General features: G+C 50.3%; 1 protein-coding gene across 10 annotated transcripts in view; it reads right to left on the bottom strand.

The window, feature by feature from the left end:
- Positions 1-15,866, bottom strand: part of NCOR1 (nuclear receptor corepressor 1) — a 320,571-nt gene that overhangs the window by 282,903 nt on the left and 21,802 nt on the right. The window lies entirely within an intron of this gene.

Below are 15,866 nucleotides of genomic sequence, written 5' to 3'. Positions count from 1 at the left end.
GCTGAATGTGTGTGTGTGTATGTGTGTGTGTGTGTGTGTGTGTGTGGGTGTGTGGGGGTGTGTGTGGGGGTGTGGGGGTGTATGTCCGGGATTGGCACCTGCAGAGTCGCAGCTACAGCCACACAATTTTGCACACTCACACGTCTGGACCCCGAGAGCGTCATAGGCTATGTTTTTAGGGGAAATTGTAACCCCGTGCTTTACAGTTATTCGCCAAAAAACCTGCCTCCATTAAAGCGAATGGAGCTGGGAGCCACAGTGCAGCCAGAACTTCAGAAGAATGCGCAGCCACGCCCTTATATGGAATGTTGGCGTGTCACAATGCAGCCAGGGAAAAAGGCAGACACACACATGGTAAGAAACAGACAGACCGGGTAAGAGAGACACAAAGAGACAAGACACAGGGAAAGAGACAGACAGGGTAAGAGACAGACAGGGTAAGAGACAGACAGGGTAAGAGACAGACAGGGTAAGAGACAGACAGGGTAAGAGACAGACAGGGTAAGAGACAGACAGGGTAAGAGACAGACAGGGTAAGAGACAGACAGGGTAAGAGACAGACAGGGTAAGAGACAGACAGGGTAAGAGACAGACAGGGTAAGAGACAGACAGGGTAAGAGACAGACAGGGTAAGAGACAGACAGGGTAAGAGACAGACAGGGTAAGAGACAGACAGGGTAAGAGACAGACAGGGTAAGAGACAGACAGGGTAAGAGACAGACAGGGTAAGAGACAGACAGGGTAAGAGACAGACAGGGTAAGAGACAGACAGGGTAAGAGACAGACAGGGTAAGAGACAGACAGGGTAAGAGACAGACAGGGTAAGAGACAGACAGGGTAAGAGACAGACAGGGTAAGAGACAGACAGGGTAAGAGACAGACAGGGTAAGAGACAGACAGGGTAAGAGACAGACAGGGTAAGAGACAGACAGGGTAAGAGACAGACAGGGTAAGAGACAGACAGGGTAAGAGACAGACAGGGTAAGAGACAGACAGGGTAAGAGACAGACAGGGTAAGAGACAGACAGGGTAAGAGACAGACAGGGTAAGAGACAGACAGGGTAAGAGACAGACAGGGTAAGAGACAGACAGGGTAAGAGACAGACAGGGTAAGAGACAGACAGGGTAAGAGACAGACAGGGTAAGAGACAGACAGGGTAAGAGACAGACAGGGTAAGAGACAGACAGGGTAAGAGACAGACAGGGTAAGAGACAGACAGGGTAAGAGACAGACAGGGTAAGAGACAGACAGGGTAAGAGACAGACAGGGTAAGAGACAGACAGGGTAAGAGACAGACAGGGTAAGAGACAGACAGGGTAAGAGACAGACAGGGTAAGAGACAGACAGGGTAAGAGACAGACAGGGTAAGAGACAGACAGGGTAAGAGACAGACAGGGTAAGAGACAGACAGGGTAAGAGACAGACAGGGTAAGAGACAGACAGGGTAAGAGACAGACAGGGTAAGAGACAGACAGGGTAAGAGACAGACAGGGTAAGAGACAGACAGGGTAAGAGACAGACAGGGTAAGAGACAGACAGGGTAAGAGACAGACAGGGTAAGAGACAGACAGGGTAAGAGACAGACAGGGTAAGAGACAGACAGGGTAAGAGACAGACAGGGTAAGAGACAGACAGGGTAAGAGACAGACAGGGTAAGAGACAGACAGGGTAAGAGACAGACAGGGTAAGAGACAGACAGGGTAAGAGACAGACAGGGTAAGAGACAGACAGGGTAAGAGACAGACAGGGTAAGAGACAGACAGGGTAAGAGACAGACAGGGTAAGAGACAGACAGGGTAAGAGACAGACAGGGTAAGAGACAGACAGGGTAAGAGACAGACAGGGTAAGAGACAGACAGGGTAAGAGACAGACAGGGTAAGAGACAGACAGGGTAAGAGACAGACTAAAACAGGTAAAGAGACAGACACAGGGAAAGAGACAGAAGGAAAGAGGGAAAGAGACAGACAGGGAAAGAAACAGACAGCGAAAGTGACAGATAGATAGACAGACAGGGAAAGAGATTGAGACAGAGAGACACAGACAGGGAAAGAGATTGAGAGAGAGAGACAAAGATAGAGAGAGAGACAAAGAGATAGAGAGAGAGACAAAGAGATAGAGAGAGAGACAAAGAGATAGAGAGAGAGACAAAGAGATAGAGAGAGAGACAGAGATAAGCTGGGTTTACACACTGCAACATCGCAAAGGACATCGCTGTAACGTCACCGGTTTTGTGACGTAACAGCGACCTCCCTAAGTCTCTGCTAAGTCGCTGGTGAGCAGTCAAACAGGCAAACCTGGCCAACAACGCAACAGCGATCCGGACCTGCAGAGCGACCTAGCTGGTTGTTGGGGACGTTGATAAGCAGCTTTTTGAAAGGGAAGTTGCTAACAAAGTCGCTGCAAAGTCTTCACACACTGAAACTTCATGCTGCACAGCGGGAAACAAAGGACCTAGGAATGGTCCTGAACGATTTGTAACGATTACAACTTCACAGCAGGGGCCGGGTCGCTGATAGGTTTCACACACTGCAACATCGCAAACAACATCGCTATTGCGTCACAAAACCGGTGACGTTACAGCGATGTCGTTTGAGATGTTGCAGTGTGTAAACCCAGCTATAGAGAGAGAGACAAAGAGATAGAGATAGAGAGAGACAAAGAGATAGAGAGAGAGACAGAGAGATAGAGAGAGAGACAGAGAGATATATACAGAGGGGGAGACAGACAGAGAATGGGAGAGAAACAGAGAGACAGTTACCATCCGGGGCAGCGTATATTGTGTGCAGAATAAATTTTTGTTAATACATTCTATTTTGTTAACAACAGTTATTAACCCGGGCGAAGCTGGGTAGTACAGCTAGTAGTTATATAAAACCTCACCCACGAGCTGCCGAGAAAACAGCTGTTCTTATCCACACTAGACTATGCGATCTGCAATGCAAATGGGAGGCCGCCAGCCGATATAACCACGGGATAGGAGCAGCAGAAAGAAACTAATATTCTACAAGCATAGAGATACTAACTGTAAAGGGAGGAACCAATCAAGTCAATAAAGGGAGAAAAAACAAACTGGATCCGGTGTCATGCACTAAATGACGTTGTAAGACGCGGCTGGCTATGGATGGAAACATTTCCGCACGTTATTTAACATCTTGCAACATCTTCATGCTGTTCGCTCCTGACTTGGTGACCTTCCCCATCCCAGTGATGGCTGACAGACTGATCATTAATGTGGATAGAGGAGGATCACGAGCCAAAATCAAAGCCCCAACTCACTGACAGCTTGTTAAAGAAACAGCATCAGACCTATCTATATGACAGGGTAAAGCAAGGGAGGGACATAACGAGCCACAGATCAGAGACATGGCCCCTTTTTGTATGGATCAATGAAACACTATGGGGCTGTGTGCAGTCAGAGAACAAACACGGACAGCACAGGGATAAATGAATGCAGCCTTAGAAGACAACATGGTCCAAGCTGGTCGCAGACAGGTAAACCTTCACCTATTGCACTGGTTTTGTCACGCTGTGACTCTACGATAGCGAAGAACAAGGGGCTCCTATGCTGTCCCCTCATGCTAGAGGACCTAGAGTATCCCTGTCCTCTGGATAAACCTTGATGGTGAAGATGCCGGAGTCCAAAGCCTTACTATACTCCTGAGTAAAGCTAAACTGTTCTCCCCTCCCACAGTGAAGGAAGGGGCAGGAGTGTGATGGAAAAACACATTCAGACACACTGCACACTCAAGAATTAACAGTAAGAACCTAAAGTGAAAAGAAGGCAGCAAAAAAAAGACAATAAGGGTTAACACCACAAACGCACACAACAATAATATATCAGTCACCAGTAAGCATGGATAAATCCATCTCTCCAGGCCAGTATAGTCGAGCTATAGCTGGCACTAATGCAAGAGTCCAGCCTGCATATACGGAAGGTGAGTGATTATGACTGGCTCTCTCTTAGCATGTGACCAAAGAAGATTAACAAGCAGACCAGCAGAGATTAAAGGGAACCTGTCAGGTCAAAAAAGCGTTATAACCTACAAGCAGGAGCATGTGTGAGCTAGTAACCCCTTCCTACCCATCCCTGTGTTGTAAAAATGTGTAACATGAAAGTAATAAAATACGTTTTATTACTGACATATTCGCTATGTAAATGAGCAGGGGCTGTAGCCCTATGGGCGTCGCATTGCCCTGTGGGCGTTTGCATGCTTTCCATAGCATCACACCCCTGTGGGCGTGATAGCATGGATTTACATGAGCGACCTCACGTCTGCTCCTTCAGAATCCCGCGCGTGTGCGCCCTTACCATTCTCGCTGCCTTCTCATCCTAGTGTTTACTTTGTTCAGACGCGAGCTGCGCATGACTAGAACTGCAGGAGTCCTCTGAGCATGCGCAGAGCGCGTCTGAAGACGGGCAGCAAACACCAGGATGAGAAGACGGCAGGAATGGTAAGCGCGCACGATTCTGAAAGAGCAGACGTGAGGTCGTTCATTTAACGCGATGGTATCACGAGAGGAGAGAGAACTTTTTTTGTGACCAAAAGTGAATTTACACAATGAAAAAAAACTGATCCGTCGCCCGATTCCGTCATTTGATGGATGACTACGGATCCGGCGCCCATAGGTTTCCATTGTAAAAAAGAGACGGACGGCGCCGAATCCGTCGCCTTCCGTTTTTTTTGCCGTTCCCAAAAAACATTTCTTTGGACGTTGCTTCCGGCGGCCACACAGACAATTTTTGAAGGATCCGTCAAACGACGGATGAAATGTGAGGCCATGCGTCACAATCCAGCGCTAACACATGTCTAAAAGGAAAAAACGGATCAGGAAGCGGATCCGTTTTTTTTCCAATTTGCCGGATTGCGCCTGATGGCAAAAACTGATGTGCGAAAGAGGCCTAAGCAGAGCCTTATAGTCTCCCTTCCATCCTGTCTCCTATTGTGACAAATCCTGGATGAAATGTAAAAAGAATTATTCTGAATCTGGAGATCTGCCAAGCACCCCTTCTCACAAACCTCCGTCCTGTCTCGGGCCGTAATCCGAGTGTATGCAGAAGGAGCTTTCCCACACTTATATGTTGGAAACAGATCAGAGCCACTGAAGCCGGCCATACACATTAGATAACTGTTGGCCACAGCATCGTTCAGCTGACAGCTCTCCCCTGACGCCCCCGTGCACAGGAACGCTCGCTGATCACGCCTATGTTTTCTATGTGGAGAGTGGAGTAGGAGGCCATCACACTCCTCGGCTTATCTGCCTGCAGAACAAAAGGATGCGGGGAGTGACTGCAAGCCGCCCGATCATTACCTGCCCCGATATATTCTGTACGAACAAGTCTGGAGGCCTACAAGTAACAAAGATCCAGTGGGCCGACAGCTCTCCAGTAGGACGACAGCCACTTGTAAGGGCAATTAGTGAATCAACTGATCAGATATCATTCATCGGCCCTGATGTTTCTCCTTTCTCACAATGTACTTAAAAGAGAGCCCAGACCATAGACATCAATGGCATCGCACCCACATGCCACACAACTGAATTTTAGGGGGTGCTAAATTTGGACCCTAGACTGAATTTTTATGAGGCCTCAGAGGTGGGAACAAGAACCTTTCAAACACTTATCCTATGGATATGATGCATTTCTATGGTCTGAATGACCCTTATATGTGGACAAGTCAGAATATTAAAATCCACGTCTGATGTGGGTGCAGAAAATTCCCAGTTAACGGGCGGCCACGGAGGAAAATTCCCTGCTGCCCACCCTGGAGCCTTGCAATCTACAGTTTGGGTAGACGAATACACTAGCCTGCCTAGAAACTACAGGTATGCGAGTCCACGCCTGAGTCACCCCGACAGTCCACGCCTGAGTCACCCCGACAGTCCACGCCTGAGTCACCCCGACAGTCCACGCCTGAGTCACCCCGACAGTCCACGCCTGAGTCACCCCGACAGTCCACGCCTGAGTCACCCCGACAGTCCACGCCTGAGTCACCCCGACAGTCCACGCCTGAGTCACCCCGACAGTCCACGCCTGAGTCACCCCGACAGTCCACGCCTGAGTCACCCCGACAGTCCACGCCTGAGTCACCCCTGTTCTGATCACAGACATCAGAGCAGAGAGCAAAAATCTGAAGTTTCCACAGATCCTGATGCTGCCATAAGTCGGCGATGCCTGTAAAAATCTCCTTGTGACAGGCCCAAGAAAGAACGAGTCTTAAAGGGAACCTGTCACCAGATTTTTCCCTATGAAACGAATCACCTTCTGCAGCTCCTGGGCTGCATTCTATGAAGGTGCACCTTGGCCCCGACTCCCCTTTTAGACCCCAAAAATAACTTTATAAAACTTGGCCCTTAGGTATGCTAATTACTTTTGTGGGCCACAGGGGCTGGCTCATTTTCTGCTCTGTTTCCCCCCTCCTGCCTCTGATCGCCGGCCTCATTCCTTGATTGACGGGATGACGCCCTCAGTCATCCTCCTCATCGCATTTTCAAATCTCGCGCCTGTGCAGTTAGGTCTGCTCGCGCAGGCGCAGTTCACTCTGCCATATCTTGGGCAGAGCGCCGGTGATCTAAATGCGCAGGCGCGAGATTATGGGCGGGTACTAGTATGACGCTGGTAAGGTCATGCACAGCAAACACCTCACCAGCGTCATCCTAGTACCTTGCCAGCCCCTGTGGCCCACAAAAGGTAATTAGCATACCTAAGGGCCAAGTTTTATAACGTTATTTTTGGGGTATAAAAGGGGAGTCAGGGCCAAGGTGCACCTTCCTAGAATGCAGCCCAGGAGCTGCAGAAAGTGATTCTTTTCGTTTCATAGGGAAAAATCTCGTGACAGGTTCCCTTTAAAGAAAATTTTGTGGTCAATGGCCATGAGGAAGGTCGGTTTCGGCAGCGTGGCCAGCCACAGTACGTGATCTGTGATAATAAAAAAAAAAAAAAAGGCTGATAAAAATAAGTTGATACTATCAGCTTGGTTCAGAGAGAAAAATGAAAAATTCTCTCTCCCATCTGAGCGCACGCCAGCCTCTCGGCCCAGCGCACGCCAGCCTCTCGGCCCAGCGCACGGCAGCCTCTCGGCCCAGCGCACGGCAGCCTCTCGGCCCAGCGCACGCCAGCCTCTCGGCCCAGCGCACGCCAGCCTCTCGGCCCAGCCAGCCTCTCATCAATGTACCAGCCGTAGTGGCCCTTGTTATCTGTGCTACTGTGAAAAAACTGGACGCCTGTGTGGTTCACACGGCCCATATAAAAACACGGACATGTTTATATCCCCATAGGTTATAATGGGTATGGTATTTGTGAGAAAATTCCCACACGTACCAGAAACAAGAACGTGTAAAGGAGGCCTGACATAAGACGTCTACAAAATCGCTCAGGTAATGGTAAGATAGTGAGAACATTATCAATTCCATTTCCCCGCAATTTTTCCTGAGAAAGTTTTTTGGGGACGGCTTTGATATTGTTGCATTTATCTAGAAAACGGCTCCAAACCACACTGTCCGCAAATGATTAGCTAACGTTATCAACCCCTCAGGCCAATCTCACACTATCTTCCACCGTTTCATTTCTCTATTTCGAAGACCATATGTCTGAAAAAAAATAAAACCATCTGTTCTCTGACGGATAAAAACAGCGAGATATACAGGTGGCCATTTGGTTTCTATTCGGTCAGATGTCAGAAATGACAGAACTTGGATTGGAGTCCACTGACAAAAGAGATGAGGTGAAGAGACCTGCGGCCTGCGCTGAGGTACTACTGGGGCTGGAGCCTCACGTCTGTGTCAGCAATAGTTTTTTTAGCGGAAGTACGGATCCTGCTTTGACAGCAAATAACGTATGCAAACGCATATGTTATTTGTGAGAGAGAGAGAGAGAGAGAGAGAGAGAGAGAGATAGAGAGAGAGAGATTTGCATGCCCGGCCATGCAAAGTGCTTTCTGGCCATGCTCAGTATAAAAGCAGGATCCTGTCTATCAGCACGCCAGCGTTCACCTGCGTTTGCGTGCGTTATAGTCAGGATCCAGCAATTTGCAGTCCTTGGACGGAGCTCAAAAACGCTACATGTTGCGTTTTTGAAAGATGTTAAAATAACGCAAAAGGACGGATCCTGCGTCTAACGGACGCAAACGCATGCGAACGCAGGTGGACGCGAGTCCATTGAAAATGCATTGAAGTAAAAACGGATTTGCACAGGATCCGTACTTCCGTTAAAATAACGTTTTCAACGGATGTTAAAAAGACGTAGTGTGAAACCAGCCTAAGTTCACATTTCCGTTGTTTTGCATCAGTCACATGCGTCGTTTGACGCATGTGACTGATGCGCTGTACAACAGATGACAAAGAACAGCTTTGTCGGACTCCGTTGTGTGCAGGGGGTGGAGTTTGGGGTGGGTGGAGCCGAGCGGGGCCGTGGCACTGAGGACATCAGTGCCGCTGGGACTGCAGGACTGGGGACAGGTGTGTGTGTGTGTGTGTGTGTGTGTGTGTGTGTGTACATGCTGAGTGCGGGAGGGGGCGAAGCCGATCGGGGAAGTGTCGGGCTCCCTGCACAGCCAGCGTAAACATCGGATATAAACAAAGAACTTTTATCTTGGTTACCAGCGTACACCGCTTAGCGCTGGCTCCCTGCACACGTAACCAGTGTAAATATCGGGTAACTAACCAAAGCGCATTGCTTAGTAACCCGATGTGTATCCTGGTTACGTGTGCAGGGAGCCAGAGAGCGCATGCGCAGTGAAATGCTACGGATCACGCTGCTCAAAATACGTTACATGCTGCGTTCCTCCAGCACGGCGGTCAGTCATTCCACGACTGATCACTCGGGCAAAAGGGGGCAACGCAGCATCATCAGTCACAATCCGCCGCTCATACAAGTCTATGGCAACAACAGAATCCACCAAACGGATTCCGCTGTTCACCAGAACCGCGGATTGTGACTGATACAATTTAACGAAAGTGTGAACCTAGCCTATGTCACTGAGCCTGCATGTGGGAAGGGGGCCATTACAGCTCTCCCATTACTAAACTAGAACCAGAGGAAGAACTACAAGTCCCAACAAGTCTTCCAGACATTGCAGATCCAAATATGTTACCTGGAATCGGGTCACTGGTTACCAGTGGTATGATCAGACGCCTATTATGTCTGGTATCACAGTGTAGACTTAGTCCTGGTGCATTACATGATACATTAAGGCTGTGTGCGCACGTGTGCATTTTTCCTGCGTTTTGGCTGTGTTTCAAACTGAAGCATCTCATTGTCAAAATGCATGCGTTGTGCTTCCCCAGCAAAGTCTATGAGATGTCAGCCAATTCCATGCGCACGTTGCTTTTTGAATGCATTTTGGATGCCAAATATTTGACAAAAACTATGCATTTCAAAAAGCAGCATGTCACTTCTTTTGTGCGTTTTGGTTGCATTTTCCACCCACTCTCTCTCTGTCTGTGGGAGTGCACTGTCAAAAATGCATCCAGAACGCATCCAAAAACACAGCGTTTTGAATTCATTTTTTTAGTCACACGCAGTGTTTACTGCTGTCAAAATACTGCATTTTGTCAGAACGCACACGTGCAGACATATCCTAAAGGGTGCTTTTCGAGCGCAATAGCACCCGCCTCTGTCGCTCGTGCGACAATTGGTGCTCGCTGCCGTAGCGAACATTATCGCTACGGCAGCGTCACACGCACATACCTTGTCAGCGACGTCGCTGTGACCGCCGAGCAATCCCTCCCTTAAGGGGAAGGTGTGTACGGCGTCATAGCGACGTCACTACGGCGTCATTAAGCGGCCGGCCAATAGAAGCGGAGGGGCGGTGATGAGCGGGACATAACATCCCGCCCACCTCCTTCCTTCCGCATTGCCGGTGGACACAGGTAAGGAGATGTTCGTCGCTCCTGCGGTGTCACACATAGCGATGTGTGCTGCCGCAGGAACGACAAACAACATCGTAGCGGTGGCAGCAGCGATATTAAGGAAATGAGCGACGTGTCAACGATCAACGTTTTTGAACAATTTTGTGCTCGTTGATCGTCGCTCCTTGGTGTCACACACTGCGATGTCGCTACTGGTGCCGGATGTGCGTCACTAACAACGTGACCCCGACGATATATCGGTAGCGATGTCGCAGCGTGTAAAGTACCCTTAAAGCCATCAAGACTGGCAGTTGTCATCCAAGTCTCGATGATGGGGACGTGCTGGAGTAAGACATTTCTGATTCCTTAAAGGGGTTATCCAGAACTTTTATCAATTGTGTTTAACACTAGAAGTCCCAGAGAGGGGTCATTTAACATTTCTACCTTTGGAAACCAAAGAGCTCGAAATTTCTGGGACGTCTAGTGTTAAGGGGCTAAGTATCACCTGCCTGTTCTGCCCAGGGACCGTCTCAGCTGGATTAAAGGGAACCTGTCACCAGATTTGGTGACTATAAGCTGTGGCCACCATCACTGAGCTCTCATATACAGCAATCCAGAATACTGTATATAAGAGTCCAGGCCGCTCTGTATAATGTAAAAATCACTTTAATAATAGTCACCTAGGGAGCGGTCCGGTCCGATGGGTGTTGCTCTCCGGTCCGGCGCCTCCCCTCTGCTGCGATCTCTGTCCCCCTCCTTCCCGGCCCCAGTGTGGATGACGAGTCTACATCATCCACACAGGCCGACACTGCGGTCTTGATTAGGGGCACTTTGATCTGCCCTGCTGAGGGCATATTAAAGTACTGTAATGCGCAGGCACAAGGAAAGGTTAAAGACCGCCCCCGTGGATGCGTACTACAGTACTTTGATATGCACTGAGAAGAGCAGATCAACGTGACCCTGGGTAGGACCTCAATGCCAGCTAATGTGCATGACGTAGGACGCATTATCTACACGAGCCTCAGAAGAAGGAGGACAGAGATCGCAACAGAGGATGCGCCGGACCGGAGAGCTGCGACACCCATCGGAACCGACCGCCCCAGGTGAGTGTTATAGCAGTGTTTTTTACGTTATACAGCGCGGCCTGGACGCATATATAGTATTCGAGAATGGTGTATATAAGAGCTCAGTTGTGCTGGCCGCAGCTTATAGTCGCCAAATCAGGTGATAGGTTCCCTTTAACCCCTGCCTCTTCATTTCATCTCTTCTGCTCTGTGGTTGACGTCATGCTGATTGACAACCGATTCCTGCAGCTCCCTGCCACCTACCAGACATGGGCACAAACATCTCATCGACAGAGCGATGCGGAAGAGAGGACGCTGAACTGTCGATGTGATGTCGGCAGAAGCTGCAGAATCGCCGGCAGAGATGGGCACCGGGCAGAACAGGCAACTACCTGCCTGTAAGCTCTCCGACATAATAAAAATCCCAAATAACCCATTTAAGAGGAGCACACCTCCTAATGAATCAGGACCGTCAGACAAGTGGCATATGCCTCACCACAAATTTTACTCTAGTCATCAACTGGTGTAAGGAACGCTGCGGCTCGTTATGAATTTAAGAAGTGGGAGAAACCATGTCCCCGTACTAGCACGCTTTTTATTTTAGAATTAGGCAAAGATGGTGTGAGAATGGCAAAAGTCGTAATATTTTAGTGCTGACTTTAATTGCACCAAAACTTTGTGACTTTTTTTTTTAACTTTTTACACTAGAAATCTGTTATACAAGTTTAGATGACTCAGGACCTAAATGTAATAACACAAGAAACTCACAAAATATGTCACTAAGGCTGCTTTCAAACATCAGGTTTTTTTTTTGCATCAGACACAATCCGGCTCAAAAACCTATGCAACGGATGCGGCGAAAAAAAACGGATCCGTTGCATAAGTTTTTCCATGCGGCCCGTCCGTTTTCTGACGGATGCGGCTTGATACTGAGCATGCGCAGTTCAAAAAAACGCATCCGGCGGCCGGATGCGGTTTTTGACGCAGGATGCCGCATCCAGCGTCTATAGGCTTGCATTGTAAATCGCGGCGCATCACGCCGGATACGACGCAATGCGGTTTTTACGCCGCACAAAAAAAACGTGCCGGGCAACATTCCATCCAGCCGCCGCATGGGCTAAATATGCCGCATCTGGCAAAAACCGGACACAACGCAAGGCCATGCAGCACAATACGGCGCTAATGCAAGTCTATGCGGGAAAAACACAACCGGCGGCAAAAAAACACAGTTGCGTTTTTTCTGCAAAGTGCCGTATTGTGCCGCTCAGCAAAAACCAGATGTGTGAAAGCAGCCTAAGTAGGATATTATACCCTATCCATAGCATAGGGATAATGTCCTGATTTACTGGGACCCCCCCACCAATCCTGTGAACAGGGCTCTGAAAAGCCCCATCTGAACACACGGGTGGGTGGTCATTTATGCTTTGGGCGAGTTCACACAAGCATATTATCGGTCCATATGCAATCCTGACATCACACAACCAATGCCCCTCACTGTGCTAGTTCACAGGAGCGTTTTACACATAAACCAATGGTGTGCATGTAAAAAAACGATGAATCACACACGGGTTACCATCAGACATTGTTCATGGAACCATCAACATTTTTAAAGATCGGAAAATGCATTGAATCTTTTATTGTTCATTAAAATAGAACATGAAAAAACAGATATATGGATGAAAAACGGTCTTGAAAAATGAACGATACTACAAATGCTTGTCTGAACCAATCCTCAAAGAGAGCGACGGAGAAAAACCGAGTGAATTGCTCCGGCCGTCTCTCTGACAATGTGTGGACTGGATATTCGCAGGCTCAGCCTTGGCTCCATTCACAATTCAGAGTGGGCTCTTCAATTTTCAGGACTGGTAGTGGTTCCAAAGAATCAGAAAGATGTCTCCTATCCTGTGGATAAGGGGATAATTTCTAAACTTGGCACAATCCCTTTAAGCCCCCCCACACACATTACATAGATGTCGGCCAAATGATGGTTCAGCCAAGTGCTCCTGTGTTCTCTGTAAGGACCGCTGGAGAAGAACAAAAGCATCGGCTGTTGGAAACCCAATATGTCAGACCCATGTCTACGCCGACATCATCAGTCAGGGGAGCAATGGGAAGCCTTTACACTAGGAAGTACAAAGCCAAACGTCAGGCGAAATGGTGTAAAGCCGCCGCCACCACTGTACCCTAAAGCAGAGGAATCATGTTCTTTGGATATGATGGATCAACTTCTCAGTCTGACCACTGTCTTATGGATGAGTTGGAGTTTGGTGAATGCCAGGAAAACGTTACCTGCCTCACAATATTGTGCCAACTGTAAAGGTTGGGGGAGGAAAGATAGTGCTATGAGGTTGTTTTTCAAGGATCGACCTAGGCCCCTTTAAAGGGTATTCCCATATCCAAGATCCTATCTGTGTATGTAGTAGGTATATTAATAACTAGAAGGTGGCCCGATTCTACGCATCGGGTATTCTAGAATTTATGTATTGTGTAGTTAATGTATGATTTTTGTTATATATATATATATATATATATATATATATATATATATATATGTAGATGTTGTTGTGTGTAGTTACCAAGTGTTTGTGTAGGGGCTGTACATGTTCTGGGTGTTGTCTGGGTGTGATGGGGGGTGAGAGCAGTGTTGTTTGTGTGTTGCGTTGTTTGTGGAGCGCTGTGTGTGTAGCGTTGTGTGTGTGTGTTGCGCGGTTTGTGTGTGTGTGGTGTGTTTTGGGGGGGAGGTATGTTTTGTGCAATGTGTGTGTTGTGCGGTATGTGCGTATATTTGTGTGTGCAGCGTTGTCTGTGTGTGGGTGTCTGTGTAGGGCAGTTGTTTGTGGTTCCCAGTGTGTGTGTGTGTGGTGTGTTGTGCAGTGCGCGCGCGCGTGTGTGTGTGTGTGTGTTGGGGGGAGGTGTGCACTTCCCATCGTGCTCCATCCCCCATGCAGCGCACTCCCCATCGTGCTCCATCCCCCATGCAGCGCACTCCCCATCATGCTCCATCTCCCATTCTGCGCACTCCCAAACGTGCTCCATCTCCCATTCTGCGCACTCCCAAACGTGCTCCATCCGCCATGCTGCGCACTCCGAAACGTGCTCCATCCGCCATGCTGCGCACTCCCAAACGTGCTCCATCCGCCATGCTGCGCACTCCCAAACGTGCTCCATCCGCCATGCTGCGCACTCCCAAACGTGCTCCATCCGCCATGCTGCGCACTCCCAAACGTGCTCCATCCCCTATGCTGCGCACCCTCCATCGTGCTCCATCTCCCATCCTGCGCACCCCCAAACGTGCTCCATCCGCCATACTCCGCACTCCCCATCGTGCTCCATCCGCCATACTCCGCACTCCCCATCGTGCTCCATCCCCCATGCAGCGCACTCCCCATCGTGCTCCATCCCCTATGCTGCGCACCCCCCATCGTGCTCCATCTCCCATGCTGCGCACTCCCAAACGTGCTCCATCCCCCATGCTGCGCACTCCCAAACGTGGTCCATCCGAAATGCTGCGCACTCCCAAATGTGCTCCATCCGCCATACTCCGCACTCCCCATCGTGCTGAATCCCCCATGCTGCGCACTCCCAAACGTGCTCCATCCGCCATGCTGCGCACTCCCAAACGTGCTCCATCCGCCATGCTGCGCACTCCCAAACGTGCTCCATCCGCCATGCTGCGCACTCCCAAACGTGCTCCATCCGCCATGCTGCGCACTCCCAAACGTGCTCCATCCGCCATGCTGCGCACTCCCAAACGTGCTCCATCCGCCATGCTGCGCACTTCCAAACGTGCTCCATCCGCCATGCTGCGCACTCCCAAACGTGCTCCATCTGCCATGCTGCGCCAGCATCAGCCTCTCTACCCGCAGCATCAGCCTCTCTGCCCGCAGCATCAGCCTCTCTGCCCCCAGCATCAGCCTCTCTGCCCCTAGCATCAGCCTCTCTGTCCCCAGCATCAGCCTCTCTGTCCCCAGCATCAGCCTCTCTGTCCCCAGCATCAGCCTCTCTGTCCCCAGCATCAGCCTCTCTGTCCCCAGCATCAGCCTCTCTGTCCCCAGCATCAGCCTCTCTGTCCCCAGCATCAGCCTCTCTGTCCCCAGCATCAGCCTCTCTGTCCCCAGCATCAGCCTCTCTGTCCCCAGCATCAGCCTCTCTGTCCCCAGCATCAGCCTCTCTGTCCCCAGCATCAGCCTCTCTGTCCCCAGCATCAGCCTCTCTGTCCCCAGCATCAGCCTCTCTGTCCCCAGCATCAGCCTCTCTGTCCCCAGCATCAGCCTCTCTGTCCCCAGCATCAGCCTCTCTGTCCCCAGCATCAGCCTCTCTTCTCCCAGCATCAGCCTCTCTCATCCCAGCATCAGCCTCTCTGTCCCCAGCATCAGCCTCTCTGTCCCCAGCATCAGCCTCTCTGTCCCCAGCATCAGCCTCTCTGTCCCCAGCATCAGCCTCTCTGTCCCCAGCATCAGCCTCTCCTCTCTGTCCCCAGCATCAGCCTCTCTCCTCCCAGCCTTCCCCAGCATCAGCCTCTCTCCTCCCAGCCTCCCCCAGCATCAGCCTCTCTCCTCCCAGCCTCCCCCAGCATCAGCCTCTCTTCTTCCAGCCTCCCCCAGCATCAGCCTCTCCTTCCAGCTTCCCCCAGCATCAGCCTCCCTCTCCCAGCCTTCCCCAGGATCAGCCTCTCTCCTCCCAGCCTCCGTCCTCCCAGCCTTCCCCAGCATCAGCTTTCCCCTTCCAGCCTCCCTCAGCATCAGCCTTCCCCAGCATCAGCCTCTCTCCTCCCAGCCTCAGCCTCTCTCCTTCCAGCCTCCCCCAGCATCAGCCTCTCTCCTTCCAGCCTCCCTCAGCATCAGCCTCCCCTTCCCAGCCTTCCCCTGGATCAGCCTCTCTCCTCCCAGCCTCCTTCCTCCCAGCCTCCTCCTCCCAGCCTCCTTCAGCATCAGGCTTCCCCTCCCAGTCTCCC

Source organism: Anomaloglossus baeobatrachus, chromosome 2 (genome assembly GCF_048569485.1).
Source record: "Anomaloglossus baeobatrachus isolate aAnoBae1 chromosome 2, aAnoBae1.hap1, whole genome shotgun sequence".
NCBI lineage: Eukaryota > Metazoa > Chordata > Amphibia > Anura > Aromobatidae > Anomaloglossus > Anomaloglossus baeobatrachus.
The sequence above is the reverse complement of the archived record's forward strand: the minus strand, read 5'-3'. Positions and strand labels throughout refer to the sequence as shown.